General features: G+C 54.4%; 1 protein-coding gene and 1 long non-coding RNA gene across 3 annotated transcripts in view; one reads left to right on the top strand and one right to left on the bottom strand.

Annotated features, from left to right (window-relative positions):
* SHISAL1 (shisa like 1) overlaps positions 1 to 15165 on the bottom strand; it is a 170234-nt gene extending 155069 nt beyond the window's left edge. Inside the window, exon 1 of the mRNA XM_054238725.2 lies at positions 13722 to 15165. The gene's annotated coding sequence lies outside the window, so the exon portion shown is untranslated. The remainder of the gene's footprint in view (positions 1 to 13721) is intronic.
* On the top strand, positions 558 to 11209 carry LOC118145764 (uncharacterized). 2 transcript variants are annotated; one of them, XR_004731187.3, is made up of 4 exons: positions 558 to 750; positions 1258 to 1362; positions 8244 to 8376; positions 8488 to 11209. It is a non-coding gene; the product is annotated as an uncharacterized LOC118145764 (long non-coding RNA). The 2 variants fall into 2 exon arrangements; XR_004731184.3 differs by lacking the exon at positions 1258 to 1362.
* Positions 15166 to 15430: the final 265 nt, after the last annotated feature.

Genomic DNA, 15430 nt, shown 5'->3' with positions numbered 1-15430 from the left:
AAAGCCTGAAGGCAGTGGCACCATGTCTGCCAAATTCTGAGGGAAGAGGTTTTGATCAGAGTTCTGTGCCAGCTGAACTGTCTTCAAGGATGAAACAGAAGCAAACAGAAGCTTCTCGAGATGAGGAGAAAGGCAGCTGGTTTACCCCCCGCACCCTTCATGTACACCTGAGTCCAGGCTGCACACACACTGCATTCAGGCCACATGCACAGAGTTTGAGAGTTTCTTGTAATTAAGCAGGGGCCAAGGAGAAGGCAGCGGAGATCGGGGGACAGGGGCTTCCAAGGCAACTCGGAGCAGCCAGGAGACCCAAAGCAGGTGAAAAAGTCTGCGTGGAAGTCATTGCTCGATGGATTATCCTCCAAGGCACAGGTTTTCAAGAGCTGGGACAACATTTCCTACTCTGTGGGTTCAATCACACTCCAAGGTTCCTCAGGGAATAATGCCCACACAGCATCACCTCTCAGGCGGGGGTGGGTATTCCTTGCTCTCCCATCTGTATTATGAGATCATTCTTTCTTGTGACACCCTCTGTTCCCTGGACATCCACCTGCCCTGTGCTGGCTGTGGGGACCTGGGAGGAGCAAGAACCAGGCCCTGCCATGGAGGAGCCCACGGTCTGAAGACAGAGACCAGAGGCAGCAACCTAGCAGTTGGACCAAGTGCTGGACATTGCACCATGAGGACTAATTCCCGTGTTGTCACGCCTTGAGGGAGGAGTCAGATTTTAACAGGAGGACACAGAGAAAGGTATTTAGGGGGAGGGAACAGTCCAGGCAAAAGCAGAAGGGTGTCTGATTGCACAGAGGATTTGGGGACCTCTGTATTAGTCAGGGATCTCTAGAGGGACAGAACTCACAGGATATATATAGAGAGATGGGAGTTTATTAAGTATTAACTTATGTGATTACAAGGTCCCGCAGTGGGCTATCCGAAAGTATGAGCAAGGAGAGCCAGTCTGAGTCTCAAAACTGAAGAACCCAGAGTCTGATGTTCAAGGGCAGGAAGCATCCAGCATGAGGAGAAGTCATAGGCTGGGAGGCTGGGCCGGTCTCTCCTTCTCACGTTTTTCTACCTGCTTTATATTTATTGGCAGCTGATTAGATGGTGCCCACCAGATTAAGGGTGGGTCTGCCTTCCCCAGCCTATTGACTCAAATGTTAATCTCCTCTGGCAACACCCTCACAGACACACCCACAATCAACACTTTGCATCCTCCAATCTAATCAAGTTGACCCTCAGTATCAACCATCACAGGTAGAATCTTGGGTGGCTCCAGAGGAAGCTGGGCAGCTTATAGGGGCTTGACGGGCATGACAAAGATTGGAGACTAAAGCCTGTGTGTGATGATGGCCAGAGGAGGTGAGTTTCTCAAGAGTCCCCAGAAAGAATCCTGCAGCGGTGGGTCCTTAGAATAACTGCCACTCATAGCAGACGGTGATAAACAGGGAGGGGAGCTGGCCGGTCTCCCAGGTCTGTCCTTGAGACTGTCCCTGGGTCTCAGGTTTGCAATCCCACAAATGACACATTGTCAGTCACCCAGAAATCCTTGGCTTGTGGGCTGCTCCCAGACACAGTGCTCATCCACACTAGCTGGTGGGTTCCAGGGCTTTGAAGCCAGGCTGGCTTGGCTCCCAGTCCCTTCCCTGGCATCTGTGGGTTCCAGGGGCTTGTGCAAGCTCCTTCCCCTCTATGCTTTCGGTTCACTTGGCTGCCAATGGATCTAGGAGATGGCAATTGTGGAGGAGTGGGGCCAGGGGCAGGGGGCTTGGGGAGGGGGCTGGTGGTCCAGAAGGCAAGAGCAGCAGGTGCAAAAGCTTGGCATGGCAGTTTCATCTCACTGCAGTGAATAGCAAAGCTGAGAGACAATGGCGGGTGGGGATGAGGGCTGCAGAGCCAGAGGAGGGCCAGAAAGCAGGTCGGGATTCCATCTGAAGGTGCAGGTGGGTGGGGTGGCTTGGGAAGCCGACCAGCTGGAGAGGGAGATGATGAGAGGTGCTTTCTAGCACCTGGAAGACACCCGTTACCGTGCGGGGAATGGACTGGAGAGCCCAGAAGCCTTAAACTTAGCAATGGAGATAGAAGGTACCAGAGAGGAAGTGCATGAGCGGGGCTGCAGCCCAGGACGGCTGGCATACACATTTACCAGGCACTTGTGAAGGGCAAGGCTCAGTACAGCTATCAGCCCAAATGCGATCATGTTACCATGTGACAGATATGGCACACCTGGGGCACAGAGAGGTTAAGTAATTCACACAAGGTCACACAGCCAAGATGGTCCACATTCACGGCACCTCCTCCTGACCACTTGGCCATGCCTCCTGGGAGAGCCCACAAAGTGCCCAGAGACCAGCAAAAAGCACATCTTTTTACCACCGCCAATTTGCACCACGTGTTCATGACTACTGCGGCTTCTGGCAATACCTATATTTGCACAGCACTTTACAGTTTGCAAAGCACCTCACCTGCATTGCCTCCCAAGACCCATATCATAGACCTGCACAGTGTTCTTAATCCTGCTTTCCAGATGAGATCAAGGGACCTGCCCCAGCTCAGGTGGGCAGCAAGTGCTACAGGCGCCCAGGGCTCCTTGCCAGGTTGGTCCACCCCACTGGCTGGAGTTTGGCAGTTGCTCGCTAACACTTGTCCGCATTCCCTGAGCTCATCCTGTGTGCCAGGCCCTAACTGCCCATCCCATTAACTCCCTGGGCATTCTGGGCCTCAGTTTGCAGATGAGGGCACTTGAAACTCAAGGACCTTGAGTCAGTTGAACAGGGTCACCTGGCTAAGTGCTGGAGTTGGGATGCCAGCTCGATTCAGTGCCCGGAAGCCTGGGCTCTTTCCCCTGCATCCTGCCGAGTATGCCCCTCATTGATTGGTGACTGAGCTGGCATCCTTGCCGCTGACCCCTCCATCCCATCAGCTCAGGGTGCAGCACCCCCAACAGCATTCCTTGGCTCAGGATGGCAAGATCCAGAAAATCAGGATGGGAAACATACAAGAATGTTGCCATTACAACAGCCAGATGACATCTGGCTGCTTTTGCCAGCAGAACAGCATTAACCAGAAGTGTGATGGGCCTTAATTGTCTTCGGTCTTTATTCACTTCTGCTCCCCTCTCCTGACTCACCTCTGTCGGAGCCTCCCAAAGTGCAAGGATTACAGGTGTGAGCCACCCAGCCCCACCAAAGTTTCTGGTTTTTTTTTTTTTGAGACGGAGTTTCGCTCTTGTTACCCAGGCTGGAGTGCAATGGCGCGATCTTGGCTCACCGCAACCTCCGCCTCCTGGGTTCAGGCAATTCTCCTGCCTCAGCCTCCCGAGTAGCTGGGATTACAGGCACGCGCCACCATGCCCAGCTAATTTTTTGTATTTTTAGTAGAGACGGGGTTTCACCATGTTGACCAGGATGGTCTCGATCTATCGACCTCGTGATCCACCCGCCTCGGCCTCCCAAAGTGCTGGGATTACAGGCTTGAGCCACCGCGCCCGGCCTAAGTTTCTGGTTTTTAACCACAACATTGTGCAACCCATAAGAATCTCATGGCTCCACATGGCCCAGTTCTGCAGAGTCAAATTTAAGGAAGCACAGTCCAGAACCAAAAGCAGACAATGAATGAATGCTTTTCACTTGATTTTCTCAAAGCATGTGAGAAGGAAGCCAAAAATCCTTTCTCTTTCCTCAACGTGTAGCTTTCCCAAAGCCTCTCCTTCTCTGGCCACGCCCCTGAAATCATACACCCCTGGCTCCCTCTGCCCTTGCAGCTCTGCCATATCACCCGTTCTTCCATCTCACCCGTCCTTCTGGCTCCCAGCTCATTAAACTTCCTTTTGCTCACCCCTCAGCCCATCTGATGATAGTATAATTTCCTCTGCACCCTGCTCATGATCAGAATATTCTCTACAACGACGGAAGCTCAGGAACCAACCCAGGGAACAGATTCTTTTCCTTTTTTTCCTCCTGCTTCTGCCATTTCTCAACCTATCTGTTTCTGCAGCTCGACCATGCAGGCACAGGCTGGCCCTCAGAATCCTCCTTAGTGATCTGAGAGTCAGAGCAGGTCAATGGACAAAGATGAAATTGTCTTACCTGGGCAGAAGGGAGAGGCCAGAAGTGTCTCTGTGCTACGGCAGCACGGGCGCGTGTCCATGGTAGCACAGTCCCTGCTTCAGAAGGCCTCCTCCACGTGACAGCCCATCCTGATTGCTCAACTAGCTGCCCTCAACAAGGTCTCTCTTGTGACAGAGAAACATGAATCGCCACAGGGCCACTGTCACAGGTGTTTTCTGGAAATCTGTGCAGGTCCAGTGGGGAAGAGGGAGGAGGTCGGAATGGCTTCTTGGAGGGGGTGATGTTTGAATCGGAAATAGGTATTTGCCAAGATGGATGTCCTCAGAACTCAGGGGATGACAAGAGTCGGGTCTTGGGACCAGCTGAGTGTAGGGCATGAAGGATGAGGCTGGCAGTGGCAGAGGGACGGTAGAGGATAAAGAGGGACAGTGACATCGAAGTAGCATTTAGGAGACAGACAAGGAGGGGGCTGGAGGGAAGGGTGTTCCTGGCAGAGGGAACAGCATGTCTGAAGACCCCAGAGTAGGACAGAGCCTGGTGTGCTGGGGAGTACTAAGGCACCCACGTCTGCCTGTGTGTCCACAGGGCCTGGGGCAGCAGGCATGAGTGTGGAGGAGCAGTGCTGGCCACCTCCGATGCCAGCTGTCATGTTATCACCCTGTTTTTGCCCCAGACATAAGTGGCTTGGCCAAGACTGCAGTCAGGGGTCTGATGGGGGCCTCTTCCCAGATCTGCCTGGGTCTTAGGCCTACAGGATCTCACACTTCCAGGCAGCCTCCAATCCCAAAGCACCTGGGCTCGAGACTCTGTCTGTCCCTTCAGTAGAGTGCACGGCCAACTGCTTGGGGTCGCCTTGCCCTGGACCACATGTGAACTCAGCGACCAGGTGTGGGTGGCTCCCATGCAAGCTTCCTCCAGGGCCACTGCCACCTGCTGAGGCCCCCTTTCTCTTTGGGGGCCTCATCTGCACAGCGGGGATGGCCACATGGAGTTGTTGGGGAGGAAGCGCCCAGCGGGGGCCTGATCAGTGGGGCCTCACACCTGGTGAGGGAATCATGGGCATCCAGGTCCCTGCTGGTCACGGGGCCTCCAATGACGCTACCCTCCCTGCAGGTCCGGGCTCAGATCCTGGTTAAATGAGACCCACTGTCTGTCTCCACAGGGAGAAGGCAGAGTGGTCTTGGGCTGGCTGGGATAGGAAGGAGCAGAGACCAAGGACCCAGAGCATTGATGGTAGAGCCAGCAGTGAAGGGCCACATCCCCAGAGGAGTTAGGCTGAGGACCCTGTGACCCCTCCCTGCCTGTGTGATGGGGGACGAGGATGTGAGCTGGGTATCAGGCCACCCGCCTTCAAGGCCAGCTGTGCTACACATTGCAGGTGGCTTTGGACTTGTGCCTGGCCTCCCAGAGCCTCACTGTCCTCTTAGAGAGAGGCAATGCCAGTGCCCTAGCAAGGCTACTGCAGAAAAGGGGGAGATGAGCTTTGTGGAGGCCAGGAGCCCAGAGGGGCCGGTGCTGCCATCCGTGGCATTTCCGCCACCTGGGGGATGAGACCCCACAGGACCCCAGGGGATGGTGTCGAGGGGGAGGTTGCTGCCCAGTCCCGCCGAGTCCTGGGGGACCCAGAATGCAAGTGTAGCTGCTTCCGGCACAGAGTGTATTGGCTTAGTGTGAACGTGGCAAGGCTGGTCTCCGTGGGGACAGTGGCACTGAGAGAAAAGAGTCAATTAATTCGCATGTGGCTTTTGTTGTACATTTTTGAGAGAGAGAAAGAGAATGCCTCACTCATTCGTATTTTAAATGAAGAACAGAAAATAGCCAATACATTTAAACTGCTAAAGGGGACACCTGAGTTTTCTTTCACGGCCAATCAAGGCTGAGAGGAGGGAAAAGGGAGGAAGGCGGCTCTGGAAAGGAAAACAGAGGTGGGTGTAGGGAGAGAGATGGGGCTGAAACCCTCAGAGGAGGGATTTGAGGAGATTCTGGGCAGGCCCTAGGAGACCCCTGTGAGATCTGAGACCCTGCAAGGCCCTGGGACCAGAGAAGACCCTGGAGAGACCCCTAGGAGACCCTAGGGAGATGCTAGGAGACCCTTACAGGATACTCTAAGGTGGCCCTGGGAGGCCCCAAAGAGAGCTGAGTCTGGCCCCAGCAGCTGGTGCCTCCTCGAAGCCATCCTGCCTCCCTGGCATTGCCTGAGGATCCCACCCAGGGCAGGGCACGGGGCATGGATTTTAGAAAGGAGGCAGGAAGGTAAGCCTGAAGCCACTGCGTATCCTCCAGCTGTGCGGCTGGAAAATGTTGGGAGGTCTGACTGCTCCCAGGGCTCAACCTGGGGCTGTCAAACAGTGGTCCCCTCAGCCCAAGAGCTTCAGGAGGGGATCTCCCATGTAGGGAGGTCAGCAGGAGGCCAGACTGCCCCTTCTCCATTCCCTCCTCATGCTCCTCCAAACAGAGCAGCCTCTTAGAAAAGATTTCATTTGAAAACCACCAAAAGAAAGCTAAAAACCCACAAGATACAGTCTCCCCTCTACATTACCATTGACACCCTCCAATGTCAAAGGCTTCCTCTGAGTCACTCCAAACACAGCAGGGTACACAGGCCTCCCCAGGAGCTGCAGCCTCCTCAATGAAGTGGGCATCAGTGCCCCAGCCTGGCGAATTTCTCTAGGAGGAGTGCCTGGGGAGACAATAGCCTGCCTTTCTGGAGAGCCCCTCTGCTCCAAGTCCTTCAAGCCAATGAATTCATTCTGTCTTCAGCAAGATGCAGATACATGGGTGTTGCTATCACCCCCATTTACCAGTTGGGAAATCGAGGCACCTAGAGGTAAAGTGACTGCCAAGATCTCATGGCTGATGTGGCTGGGCAGGGCTTTGCGCCAGGTTGCCTGGCTCCAGAGCCCCTCAACATACTCCCTGTGCACACAGTAGGTGCTCAGCAGTGGCCCCTTTTGGAGCAACACAAAAACTGATTCATAGAAAGGAAACCAATTCTCAGTGTAAGATGGGAGTGGGCAGGTGGCAACAGCGAATTAATGTTTTATCATAAGCTGGCTTTCATATTCCTATTTGTTCAATCGTTCATTTTCTTGGCCAGGTGCAATGGCTCATACCTGTAATCCCAGCACTTTGGGAGGCCAAGGTGGGTGGATCACTTGAGGTTGGGAGTTCGAGACCAGCCTGACCAATGTGGTAAAACCCCATCTCAACTAAAAATACAAAAATTAGTTTGGCGTGGTGGTGCACACACCTGCAATCCCAGCTACGCGGGAGGCTGAGGCAGGAGAATCACTTGAACCCTGGAGGCAGAGGTTGCAGTGAGCCAGGATTATGCCACTGCACTCCAGCCTGGGCAACAGAGTGAGACCCTATCAAAAAAAAAAAAAACAACAACAAAGGACAAAGCATGGTGGTTCATGCCTCTAATCCCAGAACTTTGGGAGGATGAGGCGGACAGATCACCTGAGGTTGGGAGTTTGAGACCAGCCTCACCAACATGGTAAAACCCCATCTCTACTAAAGTACAAAAATTAGCCGGGTGTGTTGGCAGGTGCTATGATCCCAGCTACTCGGGAGGCTGAAGCAAGAGAATCGCTTAAACCCGGGAGGTGGAGGTTGCAGTGAGCCAAGATTGCACCCCTGCACTCCAGCCTGGGCAATGAGAGTGAGACTCCATCTTAAAAAAAAAAAATCATTTCTTTTCTTAAAACATGGACTCAATTCTTTTATTTTTCAGCCATGTTTAAGGGGTCTAAGTCTCTATGGAATGACAGTGGGGACAGGTGGGGCCCCAGGTCCTCAGACCAGCTACAGCCAGGCTCTCACATGTCCTTGGCACATGAGGTTCTCTAGTGCCTCGGGCCTCGTGGCTGGGGTGTGCTGGGGGCTTCTCAGGACCTCACTCCTAGCTGTTCACACACCCTGCAGAGAGAGCAGGTGGGCCCTGGCTCGATGGGCCTCTCTGCAAGTGACATCTGAGGTCATGGGGTCCCTGTTTACTGCCAGAGTCACCGCCCCAGGCCTGGGGTGACCAAGCTCTCTCTCCTCATTCCTTCCCCTCCCTATGCCCCCTGGGACCCTTCATTACCCTCCTCTTGCCCATCCTCCTCTACGTGCACAGGGTGAGAACATCCTCCTGTGTGTTCACACACATATCTCCCTCCATTCTCCCAGCCCTCCTGGAGGATCGGCCCAAGCAGGGATCATCTGCCCACTTCACAGATGGATACACAGAGGCTTGTGGAGGCTAAAAGATGTGTCCAAGGGCATAAAGTTACAAGACATAGGAGCCCATTTGGGAATAAAGGTCTGTCTGTCTCGTGGTCTGGAAGTGGTGTGTACAGGGAGGGATCAGAACACCTTGAACAAATGCTTCCTCCACAGGATTCATTTCCTTAAATGTCCTCTCTCTGTCCAGGGTCTTGAATTCTAGGGAGACAAGGAAGTATTTAAACCTGGAAGAATCACCTCTTTCCTCTGCAGTGATTTGAACTGGCTGGAATTAAAATACCTTCCCAGCCTAAGGGCACTGCGGCTGTGTATTTTTTATTTTGCAAATTACCACAAACTGGAGTATTCATGAGCAACCTTAAAGCCACCCTGGATCCCCTTCAAGCTGCCTGCTGCGTGCTTCGCCAGAGCCTCTGTGTCCTGAGGCTCCACAGCCATGAATTATTAAAGAGCAGGACAACTATAATTCACATAATGAGATCAGAGGTTCCCAGTAACGACTTAATTTCGAGCTGGTGCTGGAGGAGCTTGAAGGAATTCTCAGGGAACAACTCGAGTGCCGGGGAATTGCCTTGGATGGGGTCCTAGGGCTGTGGGTCCTCTGCAATGTCCAGACCCAGGGAGGGAGGGCAGTGTTACATACAGTGAACTCCAAGTTTCTCTTCAAAGATTCAGCATGTCAGTATGTTTGGTTCCTCGTCTTCCATTTTAAAGTTTAACTTCCTTGTATTTTCAGTTAACAACCCTTCCCACCAGTTCTAATCAACAGTTCACATCTGTTCCTCCCCATCTTCTGCTCCATCCTGACTCATCCCGGTCACCTGCTTTGACCTAGGTCACCGCTGGCTACCTGCTCTGACCTGTCCCATAACCGTCCTTCCTGCCAAACTACCCACCCACCACTCTGGCCCATACTCCTGCTCCCCTTAAAGTAGCCAATCAGAATCAGCTTAGACTATGTGGTCTAACCCTAGCCAATAGGGGAACAACCACAGCAGTAGGGGCTACCGGCATCAGGGATAAGAACCCCTTCTTCTCCTTCCCTCCAGGTATATGCTCACCATTGCTCCATCTGTGAGATGCACCCTTCTTTAGAAGTAAATTGCCTTGCTGAGAAAATTTATATTTGCTACTTCTTTTGCAGCACCAAAAACTTACATATAACAGCAGCGTGCTCAGCAAGTGGCAGGAGGGCTAGCCAGGCTAAATAACTAATGGCACAGACTTTCTTTTCTCCAGGTCTTTGTCCAGGCAGTGCCCACTTCTGGAATGCCCTCCATCTATTCCTCTGCCTGCTAAAATCCCATCTATCCTGTGATGCTCCGTTATAGGGTCACCTCCCCTGCAAAGACTTTCCTGTTCCCTCAGTCATACAGGTGCTCCTGGCCTCATCTCCATTCCTCTTCCTCAGCCCCCAAAGCTGGGAGGAATGCCATTACCCAAGTACTGACACCCCCCCCCTTAACTCTGAACTTGGGCTTATCTCACTGAGATCTGCACCCTCAGGGCCTGGTGTGACTCTGCACTTAACACATCTCCACACTCTTGTCCAGGGAGAACGGGAAGGGGCCCTGTCCTCAGGAGGGACAGCCTGGGCAGGGACAGATGTGTGAATAAACCAGAGAGAGGGTGGAGGGCACATGTGAATAAAGACGTGTTCACCCAACCCCATTCCTCACTGTGGGAAGTAGAAAAGTTCCTTTTTAAAGTTTCCTTTCTTGTTAAAGAGTAAGTATGCTAATAACTTTGTGAAGCCCTATCCTACATAGCTGTTAGACATGCCATGCTTACAGGCACGTAGTACACTGCATGTCCTTGTACTTCAACCAAGATATCTGTGCTGGACGTGCTCACAGGCCTGACTGGCTAACAACTTACAACTTTTTTACCTGTTTAAAAAAGTTGTAAGTTGTTAGCCAATCAGGTTTAGTTTAGATTGTAAGTTCTGGCTCCAGCCAATGGAGATCAGACACAGAGGTAAGGACAACCCCAGACTTATAAGGAATAAATTTGTGTGTTTTCCTTTATTCATTGTACTCTCATGGCAAAATGGCTAGTGGGAGTACCCTTCCTGCAGTCCAGGAAGTAGAAATTGCATTGCTGAAACATCCTTCGTCTCAGTGCTAATTTTTTTTTAAGCATCTATCTCCAACTCCACTCCCTCCCTCCACCATGTGACCTCACGGTGCCTCCTCCAGGAGAGTTCAGGGGTGGGGTGTGCATTCTCATCTTGCTGACTCAGCGCCTGGCCTTGTGGTCTGCTTTGGCAGATGGAACAGCAGCAGAAACACATGGGCAGACGCCCACAAACTTACGTGGTATGGTTTGACCCCTAGCTCTCTGGCCACCATCAAGAGAAAAATAGACCCCAGCATGAGGCAGGTGGAGCCATACCGAAACTGACTCACAGCCTGGAGCCAAGTGCAGCTGAGCTCAGTGGAGCCCAGCTATCCCCAAGACAGCCAATGCCAGCCGGACAACAGGCCCGAATGAGAAAAACACACGTCTGTCACCGTGAGCCACTGAGCCACAGGGACTGTTTGTTACAGCACACTGTTACAGCTACAGCAGACCCATGCAGTGGAGATGTGTGTGGGGCAGGAGCAGGGAGTACTGCAAACCATATGGGTGGAAGTAATCAGAATGAAGTGGCTGGGTGGTATAATTCACCAGCACATCCACAAGCAGAGCTTACCCTCCACAGCCACGGCCAGGGTAGGTGGGCTGGCAGTACATGGCACCGAACTCAGAGGCAGGGGGCTGGGGGCATCCAGAGGCGTGCTCGAGGATGGCACACACAACAGAGGCTAGGTGCTAAAGATCAGGCAGGTTTGCTGGAGGGGCCAGCAGACACCATTGGGTTTTTACTCGTTTGTACTAAGATATATAACACAGCATCATTTTGCCAATTGGTGTATTTTTACAGTGTTGTTCCTTTCCACGGCGCTGACTGGTTCAATGTGTAAGACAGTGTTTGCAAGCATCGTGCACCGAGCCTGGCACTCCTACAAGTGCCTGATAAACGGGCCGCTGTTGTGACTGTAGGAGCGTGCCTTGGTTTTCAGGCCTTTGTTGCAACACCTGCAGGACGCTGTCCTGGGTCCTGGCGCCCCAGTTGTGGAGGTGGGAACATGACCACCACCACCTCTGCCTCACCCATCCTTCCTGGACAGCCACAGAGGCTGCACACGGTCAGATGGGGCTCTCCTTCCAGCCTTGTGGGCCTGTGGGCAGCTCTTGGGAAGAGGCTCACCTCAGAAGTGTCTTGGGGGAGAGGCTGAGTGGGCACATGCATTCATAAGTAGGAAGCCAATTCGCCAAAACAGAGCAGATGCTCCCAAGACCAGGACCAGCACCTGATGGTGGTGGTTATGGTGATTTACAGCCATGCCTGCCCCAGCTCTGCCCTCAGCAGGCTCTCCCCATTGTATGGAGGTGATCAAGTGCCATGGACCAAAATCCATCCACCTGCGGTGTCGGCCAGGACTGCGTGGGGCAGACGTGGCACCCGCGGTGGGGGTGCGGAGGCTGCTTCTATGGGCACCGTGGCTATTGTCCTAGGCAGGCGGGCTTGGGATAAGTTGGAGCTAGGGTGGTAGTGCCAACATAACAACACATGCAGGTCACCTGGCGTGCCTGTGTCTGTGTGTGTGCATGCACATGTGTGAATTCAACAAGCATTGCTGCACACCTACTATGCTGGGAAGTAGTGGCCCTTGAGGTGCACAGACTAATCAGAAGAAGACATTATCATGATGTAAACAGTGTTCCCTTCCCCCGAGCACTGCCATATCCCTTACCCCCGTCCTGCTTCCCATGTGTGATCTGTCAATCCTCCCACAGCCCAGTAAGGAAGGAAGCATCACCACCCTTGTATCCACCAGCAGACTGAGGTTAGAGGAGCCCAGGGTTCTGCCAAGATTCACATGGTGGGGGAGCATACAGCAGGAGCCCAGATGGGAATTTGAGCCCCAACAATGGCAATGACTCAATTTCTCGTCCTAGTGACACAGGCCACATGTAACGATCAGAAGGTAACCAAAGCTGGGGTGCAGTGGGCTTCCTGGGGCTAGTTCATGAGGCAGCCCCTGAGCAGGGTTCCTTGAAGACACAGGGAAGAGAAGGTCGAGGAAACCAGCTCCTGGGACGTGAACGGAGTGGATGGCGAGGAGGGCGGGGTGGACGGTGAGGGGGGCAGGGTGGACGGCAGAGGGGCATGGGGTGGGCACCTGGCCCTGGGCGGCCTCAGGGCCCTGGGCAGCATCTGCAGGAACTGTGTGCTCAGTTCCAGACCCAGCACTGGCCTCCTGGTGTTTCCTGACCCAGCACAATTCACAGCAGCCTGGACAAAGCCTGGCCCCACCGAGCCCAGCAGCACCTCACACCTGTGCTCAGCCAAGCCAGCCTGCTGCAGGAGTTGGCTGTGGCGGATGCCAGCTCACCCTCAGGCCAAGAAAAATCCATCACCCTAATCCCACTCCCCCAATGATTCCTGTGCTGTGTGCCGTGGAGAGGCTGGCCCCAAATCCCCTCTGGCCTCCCCGCAGCACCTGCCTTCCTCTGCAAACCGGGGCGGGTGAAGGCCGCCAGCAGGGCCCCCCACGGAGACCATCTCCCTGCCGTCCTGGCTCCAATGGGGAATATTCCTGTTGGTGAATACCCTTTCCTGGGATCTGGCACCGAAAGCAGTTTAGGCAGAAAGCCAGGCCTGACAGTCCCTCCGAGCACAGGGACGAAAGCTCTGAGCTCTTGAGACAAGTCCCCTCATTCTACCTCAGTCCATCAGACCTGGCTCGACTCCCAAAGCAGCACTCACAAAAACGAGTTTCTTTGTGTAAGCCTGGAAGCGTGACACAGAACTGGGGAACTGGAGACCCGCCCAGGGGCCTGTCTCCTTGGATTTCTCCCCATCTTTCAAAGAGAATCCTCCCTGGCCAGCGCTCCTGATAAGGCCTGCTGCCCACCCTCCTCTGGGGCAGAAGCCCAGTGCCTTCTGGCCTTGCCCTACCCAGACCCCGGAGTGGAAAGGGGAGGCCTTTCTCCTCCTGGAGGCACTGGCTCCTTGCAACCCTGCACAGCAAAACTTCTCCACCTGGTTGCTGCAAACCCATTACCCTGGAGCCAGCATCTTATTAAGCCAACAGGACTCAGATGTTTTGACAGAGGAAGAGAGTACTCCAAAATGAACAGGGCAGGCTGTTCCCCACCAGGCTGGGGGCACGGAGAGGGAGCCAGAGAGCGAGAAGAGCGCAGTGGCCATGCCAGGATTCCCAGAGCTGAGGGAAGATGCGAGAAACCAAGGGATCTGTGGCTCCTGCCTCCTCCCACAGCTCTTTCCCACCCCACCCCCCACACCCTGCAGCTTGCATCCCCTTCTCCAAGAGAGCAGGCCCTTCAGGGGCACAAGGAGGCATCGCTTACCTGTGCCTGGGCTTGCTGCTGTCCAGCACGCAGAGGGCAAGGCTGGCACCAGGAGAAGTGGCTCCAGGCTTCCTAGGGGCCTGCTGTCTCTTTTCTGGGGAGCAGCCCCCAGCCCGCTCTGTGCAGCTTGCCCAGCTCAGGGAGTGTATGTGCGTGTGCCTGTGGAGGTGGGGTGCCCTCAGGAGCGGGGGGTGAAATATTCTTGGCTGCCACCTGCCTCCAGCCCATCCCAGGGGCCAGCTGCCTGAGAGGGGGGCCCTCAGGCTGCACTGCCGCCATCTGCGGGGAGTGGCAGGCGGCCGCTCTGGCTGGCCAAGCTCCTGCCTGCACCCGGGCTTAGGCGAGTGGTTTATTTTTAGAGCCTGGCCCTTCCCCTGATGCTAGGATCCCAGCTGAGATTTCCAGCATTCAAACTCGCCTATGTGTGCCCTGAGCTGTTGCTCACTGGGACTCTTCTGGAAGAGGAGGAATGAGGCGCTGAAAGGATGTGGTCCTCAGCGTTCTCCCCTGAGAAGCACAAGGGTGGGCCGGGGGTCTCCCAGGCCCTCTTGCTGTGGGCGACACCTGACCCAAGAGCCAGGCCTGCGAGTCAGCTTGAGCAAGGTGCTTCCTCTCCCTAGGCTGCCTCAGTTTCCTTACCTGGGAGATGAAAGAAGACAGAGGGCCCGCCTGTCCAGAGCAGGGCTGGGATCAGAGAACGGACCAGAAGGAAGAATGGCCACCACCGTCCACTCTGCTTCTCCCCAACTGGGCTGAGGCTTCCCGAGGGCACCACTGTCACCCCCAGGGGCTACTCCACAGGAGGTGCACACAATAAGTGCTCGAGAACTATTTAGTAAGTAAGGCAGCAGACATCCGACCCCGCACACGTTTCTTCAGGCTCCTACTAACCTGCAAGGGCCTTGGAATACGTCCACTGAGCTCTCCTCGCCCTCCGGCTCCCCTCCGTGCCCCCACGGTGGGGAACAGCCTGCCCTTTGCACTCTGGAGTACTGTCTTCCTCCGTCAAAACATTGGACTCCTGTTGGCTTAATGAGATGTCTGCCCCAGGGTAACGGGTTTGCAGGAACCAGGTGGAGAAGTTTTGCTGCTCTGGATTGCAAGGAGCCAGTTCCTTTGGGAGGAGAAAGGCCCTTTGTCAGATGGGAAGCCCAAGGTCTGGAAGGGGGAGGTGGCCTTGCCAGGGCCCCCAATAAAAGGCAGTAGCACCAGGGTTCCCATGGGTCGCTCTGCTTCCAGAACTCATTCCTTACCACCCCCTCATCCAGCCTCATGGTCAAATGAGTGTCCCTGAAATGCTGCCATCTTCTGAAGCTGATGTTTAGCTCAGGGCTCCCCCGCCACCATGGCTGCTGCAATCTCTGCTCCTTGGTGCACCGCCAACCCCTGTGGGCCAGGCCCTCTGTAAAGGCACCTGCCTTCCTGAGGAAGCTCTCTGGTGTGCAGGGAGGCAGGGCTCCTCCCTGGTTTTGGCTGTTTCTCCTGGGCATTTCCCCTGTGCCTGCGGGCGGGGCAGGCAGGTGCATCTCCTGACCCCTCCCTCGGAGCCTCCCTCTCACCTCTCAAACCAAACAGTGATTCCTCTTCTGGGCAAGTGAGGGGCTTGTCTGCCTTCTGGCAGGTGAAGGCACCAGACTCAAAGGCGCCAGTGTTTGCTCACCTGCTTTGACTCAGCTCTCTGGAAAGAAGTTTGCTCATCTGTGTTTGCT

Source organism: Callithrix jacchus, chromosome 1 (genome assembly GCF_049354715.1).
Source record: "Callithrix jacchus isolate 240 chromosome 1, calJac240_pri, whole genome shotgun sequence".
NCBI lineage: Eukaryota > Metazoa > Chordata > Mammalia > Primates > Cebidae > Callithrix > Callithrix jacchus.
Note: the sequence above shows the minus strand (reverse complement) of the source record. Positions and strands in the feature narration are given on the sequence as shown.